The sequence below is a fragment of the Diceros bicornis genome, chromosome 25 (assembly GCF_020826845.1).
Source record: "Diceros bicornis minor isolate mBicDic1 chromosome 25, mDicBic1.mat.cur, whole genome shotgun sequence".
Lineage (NCBI taxonomy): Eukaryota > Metazoa > Chordata > Mammalia > Perissodactyla > Rhinocerotidae > Diceros > Diceros bicornis.
The window spans coordinates 15,430,746-15,457,921 of NC_080764.1; the positions used below are offsets into that span (position 1 = coordinate 15,430,746).

Here is a 27,176-nt window from a genome sequence, read left to right on the forward strand (position 1 = left end):
GCTTACAAGATTGGCCCTTGGCTCACATCTGATAATTAACTCTGGATTTTGGGAGGGTTTCCAGCATTCCCAAAGCAGATAAGAGTGGCTCCCTGTGCCTAAACTGTTTGTGCAAACAATATAGCTTATGCTGATCACCTGTTTTCCTTCTGGGAGTGTAAATGTTGGTACATGTTAGGCCAAGGAGGCCTACCTGACTGGTCCGCAATAAAAACCCTGGGCTCTGAACCTCTAAGGAGCTTCCCTGGTAGACCACATTTCCCACGTGTTGTCACAGTTCATTGCTGGGCCGATTAAGGGGGTCTTGGGTGACACCGTTGGGAGAGGACTCTTAAAGTGTGTGCCTCATTTCCTCCAGACTTCGCCCCATGTGCCCTTACCTGTTGCAAATTTTGCTTGGTGTCCTTTTGCTGTAATAAATCATGGCCATGAGTATGTGTGAGTACATGCTGAGGCCTGTGAGTCTTCCTAGAGAGTCATGGAACCTGGGCCCAGTCTTGGGGACCTCTGACACCCCCACACACGCCTTTTTGGTTGTTTGCTTTCTTAAGCAATTAGTTGTATCACCTTACAGACCACTGAATGCCATTAGCATATAATGGGCCCCAACTATGTACAGATCACATCTGTAAAATGTCCAGATCTCCAGGCAAATTTGCCTTTAGAAGCCAACTCACCCTCCAAATGCGTCCATGAATGACTTGTTCCCAAGACATTTCCATATATAGGGCACTGTGTAAGCTACAGAGATGATTGAGACATAGACAAATAAAATCTCAATTTAAGAGCAAAAATGTGAGTGCTATAAAAGCGGAATCTCTAGAACTTTGGGGAAATAAAATGCTCTGCCACTTCCACGGTGTAACAGTAGCTTTTATTAAGGAGAGGTTTGACTGTTGTCTTGGGGGAGTTACAGAAGTGACTGTAAGGCACTGGTAGAGTTTGGTGGTTTGGAGAAAGAATATTTTGCTCTTACCTGGTATCCTTTACTCTTGGTTTTCATCAGTCTATCCATCCATCCACACTTCTTCTGCTCTATCCAATTGTCTATCTGCCCACCCACTCATCCAATGTTGCCAGGCAGATTGTTACTTACTGAGTGTTGATTATGTATCAGGCACTGGGGTACAGGAATGAGTTGAGCAGGGTCCCTGCCCTCCTGGGGTATGGTGTAGGGGGAGAGAGAGAGACATGGAAATAAATACTTCCAGGTGGAAAGTGATGTGCATTAAGTCTCTCTGGGATCACCCAGGAGCATGTGCCAGATTCATCCTGGTGGGGAGAAAGGTAGGGTGACAAGTGAGGTTGTCACCCTACTGTGTGTCCAAGGAGATGATTCAAACAAGGGGACCAGTGGAGGAGGTGTCCTCTGTCCCTGCCTTCGTGGCCATTTAAGCAAAGGAGAGGGAGGAAAACCACCTCCTGTGGGAGTTCCCCAAAGGTTAACTGAAAATATTCTTTTCATCTGGCGTTAAGATGACTCAGAGTCACCTTTAGTACAAAGCTGGGGACAAAGCTATTCCCAAAGGCAAATGGCAATTACCCTCCTTCACCTGCCAGTGGTAATCAAAGGAAAACACCCAAACTGAATATTCTGGAACATTCAGCAGGGCCTAAGAACTCTTCTCCAAATGATAGTGAGGCTGAAGTCTCCTCCCTGATGCCTTTGTTGCCATTCTGAGCCATTTGCAGTGGGAATAAGTGGTTATAGTATCAGCACTTGTGAGTTGCAGAAGCCACATTATCGCTTGTAATTTTTGGCTTTGCTGAGGATCAGAATTCCTTTTGTTTCTGATTTACCTTTTGTTTGAGAAACTTGGCCTGATTTCTGTGTTCAGAGCATTCTTTAGTCATCTCTGCCTCAGCTAAATCGTTCTACACAGATGCTTGTTAACCCTGCATTTATTGCAGAGTTAATTATCAGGCATTTCCTCTCAGGACTTTCATAAGGTGGTCTGAGCAAAAGAAGGCATTATTTTCAAGAGTAAGCAAAAGTAACAACAGCAAACGCTGTGTGTTGGGCACTGTTTTAAGTGCTTTGTATAGTTTAACTCTTCATTCTTAAAATAACTCATGAAGCAGGTGCTATAATTACCCTCCCCATTTTACATATGAGGAAACTGAGTCATAGGAGGGGTAAGGGATTTGCTGAAGTGCCTGTACTAATCTTGGATTAAAAAAAAAAGTGGGACACCCAAAGCCCCAAAAGTTCCCTCCTCCTCAGGTTCTCTGTGCTGCTTTTGGAAGTGTGTGCACCACTTGAGAGCGGGTGGAAAGCCCTTCTGGAGAATTATTTCTGATGAAGGAGTTAGGGAGGGTATCATGGCGTCTGTGTTGTCACCTGCATCCTGGACCAAATGAAGCTGGCCTGGTGCCACTTTTCCATTGTGCATCTTCCTCCAGTAAAAGAGCTTGGGGCGGCAAGGGCCTAAATGATTACATCACCCCCTCCAGATTAGACCTTTGAAAAATGTGTCAAGATCCTACATCCAGCGTTTGGAGCAGCATTTGTCAGTGTGCAAAATTCCGGATGCAAAAAAGTCTGTGTGTGTGTAAATGGAGACAAGGAAGGAGGCTGTCATCTGTTGAGTGCCTCCAGTGTTGGCTCTGTTCTCCCTTTCAAACCTGAGCAATACCCATAAGGTTTCACTTATTTCTTTTTCATGGATGCTTTTTATTATACGATGTACGTGTTCATTTTGAAAGATAAATGCAGTTTGTGTGTGTTACGTCTACACTCACACAATTTCAGACATTGCCGGCTCCTTTACATTTATTGCCTGATATAATTCATGCAACACCCCTGTGCATTGGAATTATTGTTCCCGTTTTATAGATGGGCACAATAAAATGAAGGTGGGGGTGGGGAGGGATGGTTAGGGAACTTTTCCATGGTCTCAGTTGTAAATGGCAAAACTAGATGAGACTCAGATTCCTTTATCTTCAGAACTGGTGTTTACAGTTTACGGTGTATCTTCATTTTCCAAATCAAGGAGGATTCCAGAACTGAGAGTCACCCTATCGGTTAGGATGTATTTGGTTGTGAGGCACAGAATCCACAAATTGGCTTAGGCAGTTTAGAGAATATACTGGAAGTCCCCCGTAATTGAGAACTCCAGAGGTAGGGCTGACTTCAGGTGAGACTGTCTCCTGCAGTTTTCTAGACTGTGTCCTCTTCCAGATGCTTCTCTTCCCCCAGCCACTGTTGGACCTACAGTCATCGGAGCATCCGACATGTGGCCCCCCCCGCAAGCAACCCCTGTGGCATGCGAGCTCTGATTACACTGATTGTATAAGTTGATTGGAACCATGCACAGTACTTGAGGTGGGAGACTCCTCCCCAAACCCAAACAGCTGGGTAATCTGGGTCCTTTTGGGGAGAGGAAAGAGGAGAAAAGGCCTGTGGGGTGCACAAGCAGACGACAGTACCCAAAGGCCTCAGATGTCACTACAGCCAGGCAAGGGTGGAGCCGCGGAGGCTGGGTCAGGAGGAGGAGAGCGCAGGAGGCACCGGCTGGCAGGGTCGTGGCCTGGCAGGAGGGGCCTCCTCTCCTCCCCTTCTTCATCTGCCTGCTTCTTCCGGATTTACTTGAAATCCAGCCGCCCCCTCATCCACCCACCCCCATCTGTTTCTGATGCTCTTTGTAGGTTCCCACTTTAATTATCACCTTTCAAGATGCTTTTAGAAGAACCCAAGTCTCACTATGTCACCTTTCAGGTAGAAATTTCCCCTCCTCTTCTACTTGTCGCTTTCTCTGTTTCTTCGATTTTGCTGTTTTCTTTCTCTTAGCTTCTTTTATTGAGCTGTTCGCTGGCATGATAATTTTACAAGGAAAATACTGTTCCTGACACGTCTCCTCCTTTGATTTACTATTTTAAAGGTTTATTTTGCTTTTATATTAGAGTTTGGGGTTATTTTGGATGTTTCTCCCCCCCCCCCCGCCAAGTGTGTTAGAGGTCCCAGCTTCCTCCAGGTTCCTCCCTTTCTAATATTTCAGATGCTTAGCTGTTTGTTGTTTATTCCTCATTGAAACTGACTCAGAAAAGATTCCAACAACATGTTCCGTTAAATTAGATATTGCAAGCATTTATGTATGTATTACCTGTGTAATATTTGAGCACTTAAATGTTTTAAGCATTATACGTGTATTAACTTATTTAAACATCACAAGAACCCCTATGGGGTAGGTACAATTTTTATCATATTTTACAGATGAAGAAACTGAGGCCCAGAGACATCAATTGACTTGCACAAAGTCACACAGCCTATAGGTGTTAGAGGCGGGATTTGAACCTAGGTGGTCTGGCTACAGAGTCTACACTCTTAATCATTATGTCTACCATGTTTACAGACACACACACACACACAATTCCATATACATATATCCATTAATGTATATATATAATCATGCTGCAGAATCAGATTGGTTGCGTGTATATAAACATAAATATAAGTAAGTAATAGTAATTATTATTATGGCTGTGAGTAAATAGAATACTTAGTGAATGCCGGGCATTGTGCTAATTGCTTTACTTAAGTTGTTCCCTGCTGAGCATTCAACAGGTCTACCACTTGCTGCTATTTGTCATCCCACTTTTTAGATGAAGACATCAAGGCTGAGAGATTAAATCATTTCTTAGGTGACACAGTTGACACAGATGGAGCCTGAATTTAAACCTCTTTAAAGATCAGTTCTCTTAAAGTAGGATCAGCGACAACTAGTCCCCTTCACGGAGTCCTATTCCACACTGAAGATGGAGGCAAACATTCCTTACATTGTCGCATTTTAACCGTCCTCTGCTATTTTGGCCTCATTTTATGTGAGTGGTGCTCCCTTGACTCTCAAGATTGTCCCACTTTGGATGACTGAGTCTACGGCTGCTGCCCAGATGAGGAAGCTGAGTTTGGAGAATTTGTGTGACTCGCCCAAGGCCATGCAGCAGTAAGAGGGTGGGTTGGGTTGGAACTCCTATCTGTCTGCTGGCAGAGCCAAGGCTCTCAACATTACAGCCACCTGGCCCCTCTGAGATTTGCTGCCTCCGTGCTCCTCCTGAGAGCAGTTTGGGCTGAAAAAGCTAGGTCTGTGGGCAGATGCTCCACACTCTAGCCCGAGCCCTCAAGGCCCTGCTGGTGGCTGGGTAATGCCAGGGCTTTGGGCCCCTCCTTCCCACCCACCCAAAAAGAATCAAACGGAGACACAGTCTCCATCATCGCCGCACGGTCTCCGTCAGCGTTTGCAAATTACTTACAGATTATATGCACAGACACGTGGGGCCCAACCTCGTACTTCATGGACCTGAATGTGAGTCCTGGGAAGCTCGTGGATACGTGAGTTTGGTTGGGGGGGGCGCATCTCATCAAACGTCAACTTATCATCTTCCAGCTTTCAGCCTTAGGATATCCAAGCCCAGTTTTCCCCTCAGCATTAATAAACTTCATTTTCCCTGTAGTTGTAGGAGAGAGAGGCCCTATGAAAAACTTGGAAACCAACATATATTCTTTTGCAAAAAATCCAAAACCAAAACAAAAGTTACCTCTATCAATTTCGTCGTTATTAGTTTTTCTTTATTTTTAGATCTATTTGCATGGAAGCAAGAGATTCTCACACCACCCCCTTCTTTTATGATTATGACAGAGAGGCAATAAAAGGACAGATGCTTAAGGAAAAAAAGTGGGAAGCTTGACTTATTTAAATAAGCAGAGATCTGCAGTGATGAGGAAATGATGCACACATGCCGCGTAGATTAGGCGATAAGTTGGAAAAAGATCTATTTAGGGAAAAGGATTTTTCCCCATGTTCTTGGGGGAGGCAGGAGGGACTCTGAAGGTGACAGTAGCCATCCATATTCTAGAATAAAGCTGTTCTCCTAAGAGAAGTGGCGTTCTTCACTTCTCACACACCGCCTGTGCTGGGTTTCAGGTTTTCGAGTGAGAATCAGGCAGACGGGCCTTTAATTTCCTACAATGGAATTGTAATAAAACTAAGTTTAAGTCCAAATTTAAATAAATGTGGGGGAGCTGTTGGGAGCCGCTGCTCCCTGGTTTGGAGGGTTTTTTTTATGCAGTTGTTGTGGGTATTAGGTATGTGGGGCAGGAGCTGAGACTTAACTTTGCCCTTCTCATTTAAACTGGGAAAAGTCAAGTACCCTCTATCAGACGTGGTGAGGATGGCTGGTTCCTTTTCTTCCCAGGCTGTTATGTTTTTTAAATTGACAGCCCTGTAGTGATCCAGGGTGATGAGAGAGAGGGTGAAATTTTAAACTTCCAGAACATGTTTTGCACCTCTTCTTGGATCACTACTGTGAGTAACGATGCCCTATTGAGCACCTATGTCTGAGACGCCTTGAGAGTGTGTAAACAGCTCATAAATCTTCATGGCATTGCTTGTGATAGCTCTGCAGGTCACAGAACTCCCTCCTCTGGCCACACTCAGGGGTCTTTTGTTCTTTTGGTGAAAAGCTCTTCTTGGATGTTAAATAAGCTAGTACTTGGCACAGACTGGATGCTCAATGTTAGTCTTTCCTGCCCCTCACCTTGGCCCCCCTTTTCCTCTCTTGTTTGTGGGTGGGGTTTTGGGGAAACCACTGGACATAGTGGGAAGGGAAGTCTGTGTTCTCCTGGGGAATCGGAAAATTTTGCGTCAGGAACCAGGAGAGAGAGACTGGTGTTGACAGTGGGGGCAGGGGGCTTGGCCACGCCTGCATTTCCTGTGGCGGCAAAGTCTCGAAGCTTATTGTGTTTTTGCTTGTGTGCTTGGTTTTTTGTTTTTGAACATGTGACTCTACTAGTCTGGTTTGTAATGCTCCTTTAGGGCATGAAAGATGCTTCTCCTTCCTTCTTGTTCCCCCAACATCCTACCCTCTTTCGGGGGGTTCCCTAATAGATTTTCCTGGTTATACCTTTGCCTCCTAACATGTCTGGTTTTGTTTTCGTTTGTTTGTTTTTGATTTTTTTTTTGAGGAAGATTGGCCGTGTACTAACATCTGTTGCCAATCTTCCTCTTTTTCTTTTTCCTCCCCAAAGCCCCAGTACATAGTTGTGTATCATAGTTGTAGAGTTGTAGCTCTTCTGTGTGGGACACTGCCTCAGCATGGCTTGATGAGTGGTGAGTAGGTCTGTGCCCAGGATCCGAATCGGCAAACCTGGGGCCGCTGAAGCAGAGTGCGTGAACTTAACCGCTATGCCACCGGGCCAGCACTATGCCTCCTAACATTTCTAATCTCCGAATGTCTGCAGCAGTTATAGGACGTTCTTTCCTATATAGGGTGAAAATCACCCTGGCTTGGGAACTGATGTGTCCGAGTCTGAACCTTGGCCCAGCTGCTGGCTAGTGGGGGCGCCTGAGCACTCCACTTAGCCTCTCTGGCCTCACGTTCCCTGGATGGAAAAGAGAACAATTAATGATCAAGTCTACCCATCAGGGCTGTTGTGAAGATTGAATGAGATAATGTTGTCCAGTGCCTATCCTAGTGTGCAGGAGGCGCTTAACAGATAAGACACATATCTGTTAGACGCAAGTAAGACTTACAGTATTTTTCCTAGAAAAATGGTGGCAGTTGTTATTAGTGGTAGTAGTACTACTAGTAGGAGTATTAGGTGTACTAGTGCTGGTAGTAATAGTAGGAGTACTAGTAGTAGGAGCACTGGTAGTAATAGTAGGAGTAAGCTTTTGGCTTTAGCTTCCAGGTGGAAGCCTATAATGCTTTCTTTATAATTATCTGTCATATTATTATATAGAAAAATGATATGCTACTAATATTATGCTGATAATATATTAATAATATAACATATTATTTATTAATATTAATATTATTAGCAAATTATGCTAATAATAATATACTAATGATAATGCTACTTCGCAGCATTATTCTTTCAGAAATTTATCCATAAAATGTCCAAGAGGCTAATGATAAGCATTGTTAGCAAGCAAATGTTCTTCCAGACAGGTGAATTTCCAGATGAAAGGACTCTCTTCCCTTTAAGCAGCAAACTTTCCAAAAATAAAATAAAAACAAAAACGCATAATGATGTTATGGAAAATGTTCTAAACTTGCATTTTTCCCCCTTCTTGAATGGAAAAGACTGAATATTATCTAAACTTTTCCTCACGTGGCTCCCCTCACCCTTGTGCCATGCTGTAATCGCGGGAATTACTGCGATGAGAGGAACAGTTTGCCCCTACGGTAAAGGGCCCCAGACCATCGTGCTTGTGCGGTTCTTGTGGCTGCTCTTGATTGTTCCTCTCCCCAGCCCCACTGTCAGCTGTCAGTGCTGTCAGACAGTCCTCACCACAGCTGAATTGCCAGGTGCAAGTGTGGCTACAGCTTGTTCAGTCTGGAGCACATGGACTTTTTAATTTGAACTATTCGTCTCATCACTCATGAGCTTTTCTCATTTACTTCTAGAAAAGTAGGTTCTTTATTTAAAAGTTTTGTCTTTGTAGCTAAGACCAGTTATAAACAGAGCTCTTTCCTGTGTGTTAAGAAAATTTTGTATGGGGTGTATAAAAAGAAAAGTTACTGCGTGTGTTTTTGGTAGAATTTTTACCTGATGTTCACCTTGAAAGGACATGTAACTGTGGGCATTTTAAAGAAAAAAAAAGGAGGATTGAAATTTCTGAAGTATTCTAAACAAATATGCTGGATATATGTATTGCTATGAAAAAAAGTTCAAAGCAGCTTTTGGAAATACCTGCCAATTATATCTTATATTTTGCTGAACTTAGGAAGTTGATGTGTCAAATTAGTAGATTCTCTGGATGTAGAGTTTTTCAGTCTTTGTGATGGGCAGGATCAACTTAAACTTCGGTTGACTTCCACGAAAGCATAGCTTGGTCTTTCATCATATATTTGAAGGCAAATAGATAGATGGAAATCTCTGGGTGGTATGAATTGTAAGTATTTCTGCTGAGTTATAAATACGCCAAAGAAAAGAACCATCTTAGTTTTCTTTTTATTTGCTTAACAAATATTTATGGCTTTTGAAAGACTTTGGTATAGAGTTCCGAAGCTGAAAATGTTTTGGACTTAGAATAAGAAGACGGGGTTTAAATTCCTGTTGTGTCCTTGCCTGATTCAGCTGAAGCCCCTGAGACGCTGTTTCCCTCCACAAATAGTTATTGAGGGGCTGCTCCATTCCAGTTGCTCTGCCAAGTGCATGGACGCGGCTGAGAACCAGCTGGACTCTCAGTCCCTCATGGAGTTGACAGTTGGTCAGGGCTTCTGTCATTCCCATCTTCCTGTTCAGTGTTTGGCCACATCTTCTTAAGATCTTATTATTTACTTAAATACATTTATGGTATTAAGAAATGTATACCACTCTCCGTAAGTTGCAGATAACTGAAGAAGCCAAACTATGTTAACGTCTGGCTAGATGCTGCTGCCAGCCAAAACCTCTCTGAATGGGAGTTCTCAGTTCCTTTGTCAAGTGTTAGAGGGCTGTAAGGATATACCAGCGCCATATTGAGGGTTGAAAAGCGAGGAAGTAACTTTCTCACGAAGTCCTTTTGAGCTAAGATAAGATTTTCAAAAATGGGATTAAGCGCTTGATTTAATGGATGGAGCTGAGCTCTGCCTGATGGGGAAGGCTTCACAGAGGAGGTGACTGTTGAGTGGGGCCTGGAAGGACAGTTAGACGTAGACCTGGCAGATAATTTGGAGGAAGAGTATTCCAAAAGGCTGGTCATAAAATTGCTTTTATTTGGTTTTGAAATGTACGTTATTTTATATCTGGTCTCCAATGTGGAAGTCTGAAATTCTAGAAATTAAAAGACTTTTCAGAAGAATATTGAGACTTAACCATGGAGATCTGTCTTTAGAAAGATTTTGGGATAAAATGCCCTGGGGCCAGCCTTGTGGCCTAGTGGTTAAGTTCAGTACGCTCTGCTTTGGCGGCCTGGGTTCATGGGTTTGGATGCCAGGCACGGACCCACACCACTCATCAGCCATGCTGTGATGGTGACCCACATACAAAATAGAGGAAGACTGGCACAGATGTTAGCTCAGGGCAAATCTTCCTCAGCAAAAAAAAAAAAAAAAAAAAAAAAAGAGGTCCTGATCAGTCCCCACCTGCTCCAATCACTTCTTGCAAAGGATGAACAACATCACCTCTTGGATTAAGGTCACCAGCCTGCACAGTGCTTTTTATTCCCTGAAATTTTCCTCTCCAACACGTTTCCAGAGGTTTGGGTTGACTGGTAAGTCAGGAGTTTCAAAGATTTTCATTAGTTCCTGTTTAGTTTGCTTCCTTTAGTTTAGTTCCTGTTTTGGGTAAAAATAATATCAGCCATTAGTTGAAAGTAAAATGTGTTATTTACTTGATTTAGAAAGAAGTAAGCCCCTGCCCTCATGGAGGATAATAATAAAATAACCTTGCAAATAAGTGTACGCTGGGAAGGTGGTAAGTGCGTGCTAGGAAGGAGGGGTATTCCTGAGGATGAGCCGAGACATGAGCTGAGACATGAAGCGGATGTTAAGGGGGTAGAGGAGAGAAGGATCTAGAGGGAGGAGAATGCTCGGCCCCTCTGGAGGGAGTGTGGAGAGAGTTAGACCTCTGACCTCCCTTCGTGGTGACGCCTTATAAGGTCAGAATATTTCCTGCCATTTCCCATCTCCTGGAAAAAGGATCCATCCTTTCCTAGGTAACTTCTCCCAGCTCTGGAGAGTCTGAAATGGAATTCCAAGGGCTGCGACTATGACTGAATGTGACTAATTCCTCAAAAGAGAAGTGCCCTTTGGCTATGGAGTAGCAATATTGAATCTTACCTTGATAGCTCATGGTGGGGCAATTTGGAGAGAAATATGTTGGCGATGCTTTATTATTCCAATTAATACACTTGAATAAGAACCTTGGTGTTCCTTTGCATTATAAAATGAATGTGAGAGGAAAAAATTCAAGTTTCCCTCCTAACAAGAGCCTTATTAAAACTTGGAAAGCCACCTTCTAGGTATCTGAAGAATGTGCCCCGCTTACGCACCAGACGATGAGCTTCTTGAAGAATTCTTCATTTCCTAATGATCTTGAGTTTTACAATTTAAAAGCATGTTTTTGCCACCTATAGGATTAAAAAAATAAAATAAAAAAGAGGCTGTCAGAGGTGGCCTCCAGACAATTTAATGCTGCCTGTGGCTTCCTACATGGAGCATTTTAAATGTTCCTTGCCATTCTCTTTTCTTTTATTTCTTTCACCATCCTGCCCTGGTCATGGCGACTTAATACAGCATGGGTGGAAATATCTACTCCTTGTTTGCACGGAAATAGCACACAAATTGGAACAAATAGCATTTCCTTTCTCTCCTGACAACTTGGATTTTTTTTTTTTTTTTTAAGTGGCTTTGATGAGAGTCAGGGCCAAATTATTAAATCACCAGGGTGACCCTTTCTGTTCATCAGCCGCTAATGAACTTAGGAAATTGGCATCTCATCTGGCAGACAGACTCATTTTGTTTGACAAACAGCTTAAAAGTATTTGTAAACAAGAACAAATTGGGGTGTGTATTTTCCCAACTGGCTCTGTGACCATTACACGTAGGTTTTAGAGGTTTTTTCCTTTTTAAACTTCTCAGAGATTTGTAGAAACGAAGCACTGAATTTCTTCACGTCTTGGTTATTTCCACTGTGTTGTCAGCCTGGTGGACCTCGTGCACAGCAGCCATTCTAGAATTAACTGGTGCAGTGTATTAGAAAGAATGCTAGAAGGTGTGCACGTGAGATGCAGTTTGACTAATTACTCATCAGGCGACTTTATTGAGTTATTTAACATCTTTGTACCTCATTTTCTTAATTCATAAAATGAATAGTAAATTTCTGTAAAATGATGTATATATGTATATTGTGTGTATATATACATTATTATTTATAGTATGTATACTGTATGTATAGATACTGTATATGGCATATACAGTTTGTGTAAATATAAACTATATATGCATATGTATATGTGTGTATGTGTATAATTGTGTGTATATGTCTATATCTATATCTAACCTATAAATAAAGGTTCATTTTGTGCCTATTAGTACCTGCAACTATCTCCTGAAAGCAGAAGGGCAGACTTCTTTGATGGTAGAGTATCAATTTCATTATAACTTTTCAACGTATTATTTAATCTTGCGTTGGAGTACCTAAACTCTGAAGTGGTTTAAAAAGTAAATTAGAGCAGTAGACATCTCTACCTCCAATTTCTGTTCCCTCAAATTTAGAAGGAAATTCAGCAGTTCTTTAGTTAACTGCCGCGGGTCCCCACTCTGTGATCAGGAGGTCTGGTGGACCGTAGTGTTCTGGAGTGACATTGCTGAGTTGACATTCGTGCCCCGTCACCTCCGGGCTGCGTGGCTTTGGGCACATGGCTTCCTTTCCTCTCCTCTAACGTGGAGATGGCGCTACCTGACTTACAGGGTTGGATTTCAGTAAGACACTGCATGTAAACCACTTAAAATACAGCGCTTGGCACAAAGATATGGTTCATTATATGATAGAAAATGCTGCTGTTAACAAGATGACAGCTACTAGTCATGTTTTTCTTTTATTCATTGGCAATAAAGCAATTATTGCTGTTAAACAAAACAAAATGGGAAAAAGTTTCTAATTAAACTGACTATTGTGGGGGCTCAAAGGAATCTGGGTTGACTTCACCGAAGTGGTGGTTCCTGAAGGATGGATTGGAGGTCCTCATGAATCGTCCCTCACACAAGGAAAACAAAAAGAGAGAAGAAAATGAAAGATTGCCTTAGTGGTTAGTATCGATTGGCTTTATCAACTTTGAAGTTCCTTTTGAGTACAGAGGTCCTCTTGTTCATCCATTGATGAAAGAAGTCTGTCTCCCTCCACCACCCCTTCCTCCAGCAAAGCCTGGTGATCAGTAGCCTCCAGGGGATTTAGAGCCACTTCTCTGCACAGATTGTCAGAATCACGCAGTGGCACCAACACTGCCGTTGTCTTGTTCCGCGACTGTGTCCCCTGTCCCCAGCTAGATTGTAAGCACCGTTTCTCATACACAGTGGGCTGCAGTGGATATTTGTTTGCTTAAATTAACAGACAACCCTTCTGCCTAGAGTACCTCTAGCAGACATCTCTGCTTCCTTTCAGGGAAATTCTCATTTCTCAGCCTTCTTTCTCTTTTCTCACCCCTTGGCTCCAATCTGCCTTCTAGTAAATCTCAAATTGCTCTTTCAAAATTGTCTTTTCCTAAAAAAACTAGTCCCTGCTTAAAGGGACTCACTCTGATGAAAGCGATCCACACCCAAGTAAGTAAAGGTATTTTGCTAAGTGCTATGTTAGAAGACCCAGAAGACAGGTGTTGGACCCCTTCTAGGAATGTCTTGACTTTTAGGAGACTTAGTTTTTTTATCTAGAAACTGGAGACAATAGCATTTGTGTTTTTTAATCTGTAAACTGGGAACAGTAGCATTTGTGTCATGGGATTATTGTGTAGATTAAACCAAGCAAAGCACTGGAGTATCCTGCCTGATGTGGTTATGTCTGGAAATTGCTCAGGATAAATAAAGGTGACTGGTGGAATCTTTTTTTTTCCCAACTTGATTCTTTATTTTGGTAAGGGCTCATCTATGTTATTGTGACTGTCCTGATGTCACCGATTGTTTTTTAAGTTGACGGATAATTCATATACCATCAATTTCGCCCCTTTAAAGTGTGCAATTCAATGGTTTTTATAGTCCATGGTTTTATATATTTAGTATATTCACAAGATTGTGTTACTTTCACTTCTATTTAATTCCATAACATTTTCATTCCCCCCAAAAGAAACCTTATAGTCATTAGCAGTCACTCTCCATCCTCCTCTTTCCCGAGTCCCTGGTAAACACTTTCTGTTTCCGTGGATTTGGACTGGGAGACTCTTGAAGGGTTTCTCTCTCTCCCATCTTGAAACCTTCCAAATCTTGCATCTTTCTATATTTAGGTCTGTTAAACATTTTTTAAAAATGTAGGTTGATTTGATGATGATGATGAAGAAAAAGAAAAAACTGGAGCAGTAGAGCAAGATGACGACTCCGTGTCTAGAGTAAATTTTGTCCTTTGCTTTCTGGATACCTTTGGACATGCCATTCCCTTGTCTGAGCCTCAGGATTAGAGACCTGCTCCTTCCCCAGCCTCTCTTTTAGGCTTAAACTCAGTGATTTTGATTCTGTGCATATAGATATTGATTTGCTTTAAATATGTGCTTGTTGGGGCCGGCCCGTGGCTTAGCGGTTAAGTGTGCTCTGCTACTGGTGGCCCAGGTTCGGATCCCGGCGCGCACCGATGCACCGCTTCTCTGGCCGTGCTGAGGCCGCATCCCACATACAGCAACTAGAAGGATGTGCAACTATGACATACAACTATCTACTGGGACTTTGGGGAGAAAAAGGGTAAAAAAGGAGGAGGATTGGCAATAGATGTTACCTCAGGGCCGGTCTTCTTCAGCAAAAAGAGGAGGATTGGCACGTGTGTTAGCTCAGGGCTGATCTTGCTCACAAAAATAAATAAATAAAAATAAATAAATAAATAAATAAATATGTGCTTGTTCTTTAAGTTTCTAGCCGCTGTCTCTTATCTACTAAGCCAGAATTGCCTTCTTTTTTCAGTTTCAGTGTTCCATATCAATAAAAATAAATAAATATGTGGTGTATATTTAGTTGCGTGTGTGTATAAAACAGTGGCATTATTTTTTCAGGCAGCTGTCTCTTGAGGACTAATGAGATCATTCATGTAAATCACTTAGCACAGGGTTTGGCACTTAGTAAGTGCTGGATAAAAATTCTTTGCTAGGTGAATGATATGTCACCTTGGGTAGACCAGTTGACATTTGCCCATGTGAAACTTATTAAATCTGTTGTCCCAAATGATCCCAGTTGGAAGCTTCCTTGATCTTGGGATGGGGCCTTGGATATCTGCTTCCTTTCCCTCTTTGCCTTCCCTGGTTTCTGGAACATGTCAGTGTGAAATTATAGATTTGGAAAAACAAATGTCGTGAGAGGAGCCATTTACCTTATCCTGCTCTCCTCAAGTGGCATGGGAAATGAAAAACGTCCAAACTAAGGCAAATTTATTGGATACCAGAACCACCAGGCTATTGATTCTTAAAGCCAGACAGCAAGGTTATGAATTGGGTGATAAAAATGGAAAGCGTTTAGCTTGACTTCCAAGACGAGGACGACTTTGTGTGTTATCACAGCTACTGGGTGCTCCTGACAGGCCCACAACTAATGAACTAGCACTTATTAACTACGTTGTTTACTTTATGTGCCGCATCTGTCTAATGTGTTGTGGGAATGAGATATATCTGAACGATGTGATTTTTTTTTCAGAGAAGCCTGGATGCCTGAGATTTAATCTCTAACTATGAAGGAACGTTAGCTGAAAGTTCTTACCTGGAGCTAGAAGAGGAAGAGATGGGTAGAAGCCATGAATGGTTCTGCACCCCTGCAGAGGAGGGATTTATATCTCCTGATGGATTTGGGAACTGATAAGCAGATGCTGTGTTTGGGGTGTTAGAGATCAGTTATGGAACCCGCATTTATTTTAATGGGCTGCTGAGGCCCTGAGGTGTGTACAGTCGAGTCACAGAGTAAGTTGTTGGCTGAGCATCGCTAGAACTAGATTTCCTGAAGCCTGGTTTTATGCTCATTCTTTCACACCATTTAGAATGTTGAGACCTGTGGTAGCTTTCAGGCCATCCTGTCCATCCTCCAGCTGCCTTGAGTCAGTCCTGCTGCTGTTTGACAGGTTGTCTCTGGGGACTGGGTACCCCTGACCTCATGGAACTGAAATGCCTCTTTCTGAGTGCTTCGTGGTGGTTTCTTTTCTTGACTTTTGCATGATGGTGAAGGTAACCATGAAGGGATGAATTCTGTCCCCCCAAAATTCATATGCTGAAGTCCTAGCCCCCAGTAACACAGAATGTGTCCTTATTTGGAAATCGGCCTATCAAAGATGTAATTAGTAAAGATGAGATCATATTGGATTAGGTTGGGCCCTAATCTGACTGATGTCCTTATAAAAGGGGAAATTTGGACCCAGACACGCACACAGGGGGAATGCCATGTGAAGCCTGGAGTTGTGCTGCCGCAAGCCAAAGGACCACCAGAAGCTCAGAGAGAGGCCTGGAGGAACAGGTCCTCCCCTGGCGCCTTCAGGAGGAGCAAGCTCACACCATGATCTTGGACTTAGAGCCTCCGGAACTATGAGAAAATTAATTCCTGCTGTTTAAGGCACCCAGTTTGTGGCGCTTTGTTACAGCAGTCCTAGGTAACTAATGCAGTAACCCAAAGCATTCTATACCATGAAAGTACAATTAGTTACCAGAGGAGAAAAAGTAAAGAGTAAACTGTACCTTCTTACCCCCTCCCAGTTCTTTTGTTTTTTAATTATCAAACTGTCATTAAGTACTTGATTAATTAATATTCATTGTATAGTTGCTCTGTGTCAGATAACATGCTGGGCACCTTTCCACCATGTTTAAGCCTGATTCTAGCCCATACTATGTGTGTAAGGTGTGACATCTTACTGAACCCACACTGAGCCATGGTTTTCTCATCTGTATGGTGGAATAATGATTCACAAATCTTAGAGGAGTCTTGAGAAGATTAATTGAAATGTAAATGTTAAGTGCCTTGCATAGAGCCAGGCTCTATGACTGTTGCTACTCTAGCTACCATAGCTACTGTTGCTCGAGTTTCCCAGGTGTGAGGTTCTAGAAATTTTTAAAATCATTATTAACAGTAAAGATACATCCTTATGTGCATAGAGCAAAGAGACTTAGATAACCTTAAGAAAATTCATTCTTCTCAAACAAGTACTTGTACACAAGTGTTCATAGCAGCACTATTCACAAAAGCCAAATGGTGGAACCAACCCAAATGTCCATCAACCGATGAATGGATGAACAAATGTGATATATCCATGCAATGGAATATTATTCTGCCATAAAAAGGAATGGCATACTAATAAGACATGCTACAACATGGTTGAACCTCAAAAACATTAAGTGGAAGAAGCCAGGCACAAAAGGCCACAAATTGGATGATTCCACTTATGTGAAATAGCCAGAATTGGTGAATCCATGGAGACAGAGAGAAAATTGATGGTTGCCAGGGGCCAGAGGTGGGAGAAAATAGGGAGTGACTACTTAGTGGTTATGGGATTTTCTTTGGAGTGATGAAAATTTTTTGGAGTTACATAAAGGTGGTGGTTGCACAACAAACATCATGATTGCACTAAATGTCACTGAATTGTACTTGTTAAAATGGTTAATTTTTTGTTACGTGAACTCAATGAAAGGAAAAAGCTATTTTTGTTTAATCATAAGGATATTTCTGTGGCCCAAATTAGGGGAACATTGAACAAGGGTTAAAAGCTATAACTATTGGGAGCCATCACACAGAATAAGTCAAATATCTTGAAGTCAGGAGGCCCTTTGGCCTGTACTCTTTATTCTTAGAGAGACTTTTCTATGACCTGAGGCAAGTGATGTTTCTGTCTAAAAGAGGAATTTCCTTCATACACACTGAGACCAACCATGATATGTCCCCTGCACCCAGAGGTCCCATCCCTCAGCACAGTGCTGCCCAGCCATCTGAGTCCTCGGGCTGCTGTAACACAGGACTGTAGACAGAGTGGCTTGTAAACAATGGAAGCTTATTTCTCACAGTTCTGAAGGCTGGAAGTCTGAGATCAGGGTGCCACCATGGTCAGATTTTGGTGATAGCCCTCTTCCCATTTGTAGACTGCTGATTTCGCCTTGTATCCTCACATGGTGGAAAGAGTCCCTTTTATAAAGCCACTGATCCCATTCATGGGGCTCCACCCTCGTGACCTAATTACCTCCCAAAGACCCCACCTCCTAGTACCATCCTATTGGGGATTAGGATTTCAGCATCTGAATTCTGGGGGGGACACATTCAGTCCATGGCACCCACATATGGACCAAATCAGCATTGTGTCAACAAGAAATGTCCCCCCAAACAAGACATGGCTCTTGGCCCAGCCCCAGCCAGGTCTGCCACCAGAAGCCTTCAGGTTGGCCTCTGGGCTGCACTTCTCCAGCTGACCCAGTCCTCATACTCTCCCCAGAGTTGTTAGTTTCCTTAACCACAGATGCTGTAATTCCTGCTCAGGAGTCTTCAGTGACTCCCCAGGGGCTGTAGAAGGAAGTTCAAGTTCCCCATTGTTTAGTGTTCAAGGCCTTCCCAGTCTCATTACCTGACTCAGGAAGGAGTGGTTGGCTGCCGTCCCCTGGTCCTAGGCATCACTTTGCACTTTTCTGAATGGTTCCCTCTGCCAGGGAGGACTTCTCTTTCCTTCTCAGCCTTCTGAAATTGTGCCAGCCTCTTTGGCTCAGCTCAGATGTTTTCTCCTGCGAACCGTGTCTCTCCTGGTCCTGTCTTGTGTTCATGGCCGTGATGTTTGTGTCTGTCCATCTCGTGCATTCTCACAAGGCTCCTCAAGGCCAGGAGCCCTGTCGTATCCATCTCTGTATCCCCAGCACCAAGCTCTGGGCCTGGAATAGAGTCTACGCCCCATAAACATGAGCTACGTGGAATGGGATGATGGCACGGAGTAGGGAAAGGGAAAGGAATAGCTGCCTCTTTTTACCATTTGTCACAAGAGGTATTTACATAAAATCTCCCCAGGCCTTGGAACGTGGAGGAAAAATAGACTCTGCGAGTTAGACACGTAATCCTCCAACAGTCGGGAAGACTGGAGTGCATTTTGTAGTATCGGCCCTTGTTAAATGCTTATGAGTGTTTGCTTAAGCAGAATGGAAATGTGAGGCAGGCCTGCCTAAATCATCCCTTTCCAGAATGAAAATCAAAAGAACGAAGACCAAAACACTCCAATGGGTGACTTCGCGGGTAGCCTCATGGATGTGATTAAGAGCTGATTTAACATTCTGAAGAAAAACATAAAAATCAGCCTTCTCGGAGCTGTCGTCTGACCCCAGGAAAAGTGTATATCCTCAGGAAAGATCAATTTGCATAAAGATCTGTTTGGCAAGGCATTGTTGAAAGAGGTTAATATTGTAAGTGGAAATTTTTGATTGCTTCTTGATTCTTTTCATTCTTTTTGCCTCTCCACCTGTGTCGCCCCAGAGAGAGCTCTGTGCTCAAAGTCATAGTCACATCACCCGCCTATCAGCATCTCTGTTAAAGTTGAGTTCGTGCCCTGAAAAAGCAGAATCCAGGTTGTAGGGTATAATGTGAGGGGTGGAACTTAAGAAGAGTACCTGGGGTGCAGGTCAGTGCGCTCCACTTCCCCAGGCGGAGGGAGAGGACTTTGGAGGGAATGATGACCACCATGAATTTGTGGTTCTTCCTGGCATGTGCCCCACGGAAACATGCTCTGAGCCCTTTAATGAGGGAAGGGTCCCCCCTGAAGAAGTGGTGCCTTCCTCAGAGCAGGGTTTCTCAACCTCAGCCCTATGGTCATTTGTGGCTAGATAATTGTTTGTTGTGGGGCTGTTCTGTGTCTTGTAAGATATTTGTCAGCATCCCTGGCCTCTACCCACTAGATGCTAGAAGCACCCCATTCTCTCCAGTCTTGGTGATCAAAAATGTCTCTAGATATTGCCAAATGTCTCTGGGCGGAGGTGCGGGTGTGATACAAAATCACCCCCAATAGAGAACCACTGTTTTTGAGGCTCACCCTATAGATACATGTTAGTCCAGTAGGAAGAGGAGGCAGCAGGCAGAAAGGCAGAGAAGAGTGGGGGTCCTGCATTGGAAGGCGTGACGGGCGTGGAACTGGAGGGATGCAGTTGGCAGGAGTCAGATTGTGGAGGCCTTTAAGCCATGCCAAGGAAAGCAGTTGGGTTTGAAGTCAGAAGTCATGGGGTTAACCCCAGTGCCCCTCTTCCCAGCTGTGTGACCTGAGTCTCTTAACCTTTTGAGCTCGGTGCCCTTATCTGTGAAGTGGAGTTGCACAGATTGTTCGTAAAGCCTGAGTGAATTGAGGCCATGTGAAGTGTCAATATGGTACTTGGGTATCCTACTGCCCAATAAATGTTGTCTTCTTTCCTGAGTGCTCTCACATCCAGTTAAATCTGGTTCTCTCTAGCTCTGCCGCCACCAGCTCAGGCTGCTGTTTATCTAGCCAGTATTACTGCAAAGCCTGCGGGACTCTCTGCCTCAACTCTGTTCTCGAGCCTGTAGCTGGTCTTACTTCCCTAAACAGGATGATGCGAAGGCTTAGAAAGTATTTAAACCTGTGCTGCCCAGCGTCGTGGCTCTTGAGCACTTGAAGTGTGGCTAGTTCAAATTGACGTGTGCTGTTAATACAAGGTGTGCTTTGGATTTCGAAGGCTTAATATGAGAAAAAGAGTGTAAAACATCTCATTGATAATATTTTATATTGATTACATGTTCAAATGTTAATATTTTAGACATGCTAGGTTAAATAAAATATCTTACTAACTTCTCTTATTTCTTTTTACCTTTTTGAAGGTGGCTGTGGAAAACAGGATGAGTTTTGTAAGAGTCGCTGTTGTCTTATCCAAGGAAGCGTATTGGCTCTTCATCAGAGAGTCATTTCCTGGTACTAAGTTTTGAGATATAATTTGTTTCACGGGGCAGGCCCTTTTTAAAGAATAGAAATGGACCCTTTATAAAGAGCAGTGACATATTGAATAATGTGTTCAGCACAGTTTATTTTTTTGTTCTTGGTGGATCTTGGGATGTGCTTTCCCTTTTAATAGTTCTTTTGCTAATATACACCGCCTTGAGACAGGACCAGGACGCGCCCATATTTGTTAGTTCCCTCTCCTGTTTGTTATGGACTGAATGTTTGTGTCCCCCTAAACCATATGTTGAATCCTAACCCCCACTGGGATGGTATTAGGAGGTGGGGCCTTTGGGAGGTGATTAGGTCAGGAGGGTGGAGCCTTCATGAATGGTACTAGTGCCCTTATGAAAGAGACTCCAGGGAGCTCCCTTGCCTTTTCCACCATGTGAGGACACAGCAAAAAGATCACGATCTATGAACCAGGAAGAGGGGTCCTCACCAGACACAAAACCTGCCAGCGCCTTAATCTGGGCTCCCCAGCCTCCAGAACTGTGAGAAATAAATGTTTGTTGTTTAAGCCACCCAATCTATGGTATTTTTGTTGTAGCAGCACAGCTGGACTAAGACAGCCTTTTATCTGCTTTGTGGATATCTCAGCAAGGAGGTAGTAGTGTCCGTACTGAGAATTTGGTTGATCAAGCAGCTAAAATTCAACTAATTCATTTTAATGTTTTAATGCTACTATAGCCTCTCGCATTGCCGTGTAATCATATTTTGGATTTCACTGGACCTCCCTCGACCCTGGAAACAACTCTTAGTACTTGGTAGCTTTTAACCTAACAGAGACAAGACAGACAGCCCTCAGGCTGCAGGTAGCATGTCCTAACGGCAGAGTTGTGTGAAATGGGTGGTTGAAGACTGGATCGGAGACCCTAGTGAGGCCTCTGCCCTTGATCTGGGACATCATAGTGGTTCCGAGGGCAAGAGGACATGTTTCCCTGTGGCAAGAGAATTTGACTTCACAGCAGGGACAAGACAAACTAAGGTGGCGGGAATGGACCCGTAGAGTCCTTAAAACACAGTGAACTCTAAGTTTTCAATGTTTGTTCCAAAGCATATTGCAAGTGGCTTTTGTAGTTCACATGATCAATTTTTAAACAGTGCCTCCAAGGCTAAATGGCGTGCTCTAAATGAAAAAAGAAATCAGGAGCATCGAGTTGACAAGCCAAAGGATCATCTGCAGGAGGGAGACGCTTTGGGGCCTGCCGTGCAGAGAAGAGAAGGAAGGAGGAAGTGACTGTGTGATAGGCTGTCAGGAGGGATGCTCCAGACCCAGAGAGGGCGGCCACACGCCTCTTGTGTGTTCTCCCTCGTGGAGCAGAGGAAGGAGAGGATGTTACCAAAGCATACTTTGCAAGTGACCTCAGATATAACAAAGGGTCACTGAGGGGCACACCAACGCTGTGGGGACCTACTCGAGGCACTGTGCGGATTTTGTTTCTCATAGATGTTGTACACTCAGGCAGCTGGTTGGCAGGTTTTTGTTTAAAAAGGTCTTATTCAGAGCCAGCCCTGATGGTCTAGTGGTTAAAGTTCTGCACTCTCACCACTTCGGTGGCCCGGGTTCATTTTCTTGTTGCGCAACCACACCACTCATCTGTCAGTTGCCATGCTGTGGCAGTGGCTCACATAGAAGAACTAGAAGGACTTACAACTAGAATGTACAACCATGTACTGGGGCTTTGGGGAGGGAAATTAAAAAAGAGGAAGATTGGCAACAGATGTGACCTCAGGGTCAATCTTTCCCAGCAAAAGTAAATAAATAAATGAAAAGGTCATATTGAAACAATAATAGGGTGACAGCAAGGTACCTCTTGGCTGAGGCTCTCCCATCACCTTCATTTATTCAGTGTTCATTGATTCAGTGAAGCCTCCCATGTGCCTGGGTAGCCATTGAATATAGAGCAGTCATGGTTTTTGCCCAAGTAGAGGTTAAAATCTAGTGAGTACGGCAGCCATTAAACAAGTAATTGATTAAATAATTGTATAATTCCAAAATTTGATAAGTTTTATAAAGAAAATAACCATAGCATGGTGATAAAGTGAGAGGGGGAGTGTACTTAGGCATGGAATTGTCTGGGAAGACCCCTCTGATTGACAGCATTCAAGATCTTGAAGAATGAGAGGGACTCAGTCAAGCAAAGAGGAGTGATAAGCATTCCAGGCAAAGGGATTGCACTTGCAAAGGCCCTGAGACATATTCCAGGAGTGAAGGGGCCAGTGTGGCTGGAGTAGAGCAGAATTAAAGGGAGAGTGGCCAGAGATGAGACCCTAGAGATAGTTAGAGGTCAAACCATATAGATCCTTATAGACGTAGCAAAGAGTTTGGGATTTATTTTAAGAGCTGAGGAGAAACGGTGAATAATTTCAAGTGTGATCTGAGTTAGGAAGCTACTACAGTAGGCACGAGCATGAGATGATGGTGGCTTGGATTCATATAGTGGCAGTAAAACTGGAGAGAAGTGGATGGGTTGTTGGAAAGGATACATGTTTTAGAGGTAAAAATGGCAGGATTTGAGGATGTGTGGATTTGACAAGATGAGAGGGAGGAGTGAGGAGTTGAGAATGGCTCCCAGGTATCTACTTTGAGCAATGGAGTAGATGATGATGTCCTTTATGGAGATGGGAAAGATCTAGAGAGGAATGGGTTTGAAAGGGAAATTTGGGAGTTGAGGTCTGAGGTGCATGTGGTAGAGGAAGACTGTGGTTTATGTGAATCTGGAGGTCACAGGAGAGGCCAGAGCTGGAGAGAAATGTGGGAGTCATCAGCCTGGAGATTGTTTTATAAGACATTGGAATGGGGGATCTCACTTGGGGAGAGAAAAAGAGATGGGTCCCACACTGAATCCTGGAACACTCCTGGAATTTACCATTCACAAAAGAGGAGATTTGAGGAGAAAAGGAGTATGTGAAATAAGTATCTCAGAGGATAGGAGAGTGAGTTTACCAGACTAAGGTAGTAGCATCTCTTAGCAGTTGACTGCCCAGTTGAAGTCAGAAATGATTAAAGGGAGTGAATCTGATAGCGTGATTTCCTACTCCAACATTTGACTTCTCAAGTAAAGCATGGAGAAAAAGTTTGATTGCATTCGTCTGAATCATTGGATTTTTCCAGTCTAGTACAATTGGAAAGAAAGAGGTTGGTGGGCGGTGTGCATGCTTGCAGAGGGAGGTTATAATAATGAACCATGGCATCTAAGCCGAATAAGAGAGACTATAAAGAAAATCTAGAGCTGGATGGATAGTGATAAAGAAAGCCATTGGATTGGGGTTCATGAAGACAGTGAAGAATTTGCATAATGGCAGCCTGGGGAGGCTAACAGAGGGGGCTGGGTGGAGGTTGATGGTGACATTTGAGATTTTGGAGGTTGTGCTGCATTTGGTGACACCAAGTTCTAGAATGTTAACCTGGTCTATGTGAAGTGGCAGATATTTTGAATTGGCCCTTTTTGTCATAGAAATGAGGTAGAGAGCTGGAAGAATCTGTGGTGGGAACTAAAGTCTTCCAAGAATGAGAGGAGTGACCAGGAGTTGCCAAATGACAGTGACAAGGACGGAGAGAACGGTGGTGAGCCACCGAGGAACAGGGTCTTCATTAGAGGGAGAGGCAGTAAGATCCCATAGAGACGCCTAGGAGCCAGAAGGACAGAGATCCACCTTGGAGCCCTTAGGTTGCCTTGAGAAAGTAGGGGAAAGGCTTTTCCTTTGGGGAAAGCAGTGATCCAGGGGACAGCTATGCTTTCACACAAGAACAGGAAGTAGAATGAAGTGAGAGGGAGTTGAGGATAAAGAAGAATTTGCTAATTACATAGTGGAAGTTCCACAGGACTCCATAGTTGGGCTTGGGAGGATGGAGTGGGCTGGAGCTTGTGTGACAGGACTAGTTTGTGTGATAATGAATATCCAGGGAGGCTGCTGGCTCTGACTGAGATAGTCAGTCATTGATCCATTCAATAAATATTTATTGATCCCCTTCTATATGCCAGATACTGGGCTAGCAATAAACAAAACATCAATGGCCAAAATAGAGATGTTGCCTGCCCTCGAGGCATTGTGCTCTGACTGGGGAGAAACAGACTGGTCATCACTTGTGTGTCCTGTAGCAAAGAACTGATTTTCTGTTTTTACAGGAAACACTAGAATTTGAGTCCCAGGGTTTCCAACAATGAAATCAGTGTCCTTAGCCGCTCTTAGTTTTCCTTTTTTGTAAGATTGGTTTAATGACGCCTCCATGGGTGGTGTTGGTGCTGTTCAATCATTATTCAAATGTGGGAGAAGTGTTTTTGCTGGGAAGTCCGGATGGGTCATCAGAGCCACCGCCACCTCTAGTCCGTAGATGCTTTTAATTAGAAAAAGGCACTTTCTTTCTAGGAACTCTGCTTCGATCTGTCAGAGAACTGGGCAATAAATACGTAATCAAGGAAGTGTGGGATGGCAATGGTTCTCAGTGCGATGGCCCATCCCTGCAGGGGTAAGGTGGGAGGGTGGACAGGCAGAAGTGGTGGGAGGCCTGCCTTGTTTATTAACCAGTTATTTACTGACTGCTTTGGTACAGGCTCCTCAAGCAGTAATGTGTATTCGAGGCACCTAGGATCTTGTTAAAATGCGGATTCTGATTCAGTGGGGCTGGGTGGGGCCTGAGATTCTGCATTTCTGCCAAGATCTCAGCTGTTGCTGCTGCTGCTGGTTCAGGGACCACACGTTAGATCAATTGTCTAAGTGTAAACCTTAGATGCCGGTCTCAGGCAGAGGCTTAAAACAAACACTAGAAGACGTGGATCCTTTGCCCTTAAGGGGTTTTAGTCTAATGAAGAGAGATTAATGCACAGGAAATGGTTAGAAGACAATTAAATGATCAGGAATGTACTCCTGACACCTATTGGAGTTTAGAAATGAAGGGAAGGAGAGCTTCCAGGTCTGGGCTTGCCAGAGGTTCCACCAGAGAAGCAGCGAGGACTTGAAACTCCTCCCAGCGTCCAGCAGAGGAGAGAAGACATTGCAGGATAGTTGGGGTGGGTGTGAGAGGATGGTTTGGGTAAAGACATGAGGGGGGATGTGATACTAGCAATAATATAAATAATGATAATAATAAAGCTACCATCTGTTGAGGGTGCGTCTACTCTAGGACCTGTGTTGTAAGCTCAGTGAGGGCCAGCTCTTTGCCGTCTTGGATACTGGGACAGCACCTTGCAAGAAAGGTTCCCTTGAGACTGGGGCGACAGTGTGTGACCAACAGGATTCAGCCATTCTTCTGGTTAGAATCGGTGGCCCAAATCTGTTATATGCCCATAGGATCAATTTGGGATCCTAAGGGATTCTGAAGGTTTTCGGCCATTGGGTTTCTTAGACTTCTTTTTTTGTAGGTTACTTAAATTTTTATTCCATTTTCATGTGCAATGTTTCTAGACAATCCACACATCTTGAATACCCATGAAAAATCATTTTTAACATCCATGACGCTAATTAAAAGAGAGCCTCTAGTGTTGATCAGAGATGGAATTGGGCTTCTGACTGGAGTCTTTCAGATGGTAACCAGCCACCCTGGAGGGTGTATTCCCAATTAGGATCCTACAGATGTTAACTCATTACACCTAGTGTGACAAGTAAAACTAACACATATACACTACGCTGTCTGCACCGAGGAATTTTGAATTGCAAGCACTATAACAAGAAGACACAGTGATTCAAGCTTTTAAATAGTTTTTAATTATAAAAGCAATGCATGTTCCTTGCATAAAATTTAGGAAAAATATATATTCATATATATTGAACTTACCCATTTCCTATACCCAGAGATAACTTTCAACGTTTAAGCTTTTTTTCACATCTATAGATATGTGGATGTTTATATATGTACATACAATTTATTACAATGGACTGAAGGATACTCGCAATCACATTTTATGCTCAGCTTTGAATCTTTGAATCTTGCTTATGTGGCTTAACAGATCATGATAGTTTTTCTGGCTCGTACGATGTTTGTAAATGTGAATTTCATTGGTTAAGACAGATGGGAGAAGACAGATGGAGTAGATGTTTGGGAGGAGAAATTGACCAGCGTGGTCAAGGAATGGGATGATGGATTTGAGGAAGGGGCATTTAAAGAGGACTCTTAGACACGTGGGTTAACAGGTGGGGCATCTCCCTTTCACCAGGCAAGAGCCGCTTAGAGACTGATTTTCCTAGTTAATGCATCAACCTTTGCACATGTTTGGGATGTAATATCCAGCCCACCTCCTGTTTCTTCCATGCCTTTTTCTTCTTGTGTTGATTCCTATATTGACCCCCTGGAGTAGCTTCTGATATAAATTGAGATTTTTCTTTAAAATGTGTTTTTAGTGCACAGAGGTGTCATTTAAAAGTCAAATCCATAAAGGAATATTTTTTACCTGCTGGGTTTAATTTTAGATGCCAGCGTTATCATAAAATGCAAACCACCCTAGACTCTCTTTTAAAACTTTGTACAAATTGTGCCAGTTGAAATTAACTTCTGCAGATAGAGACAGGAAAGGAGGAAAATAAGTGTTTTAAAGAGTTTTTTTTTTAATGTTATTTAAATATTAATGCCACTTGAGCTCAGCTGCATCTATATTCCTACTTTCTCCTAGAGTTTAAATTC

At 43.2% G+C, this 27,176-nt stretch overlaps 1 protein-coding gene across 5 annotated transcripts in view; it reads left to right on the top strand.

Moving 5' to 3' along the window:
* The window catches only part of LARGE1 (LARGE xylosyl- and glucuronyltransferase 1), a 535,223-nt gene that overhangs the window by 102,769 nt on the left and 405,278 nt on the right, over window positions 1-27,176 (top strand). For 2 of the 5 annotated variants that reach the window (XM_058568473.1, XM_058568472.1), the window contains one exon: window positions 20,440-20,530. The exons of 2 other annotated variants lie outside the window; for them this stretch is intronic. The gene's annotated coding sequence lies outside the window, so the exon portion shown is untranslated. Of the gene's footprint in view, window positions 1-18,757; window positions 19,020-20,439; window positions 20,531-27,176 lie in introns of those variants that run through there. One more of the 5 variants, XM_058568474.1, reaches the window with a different exon arrangement.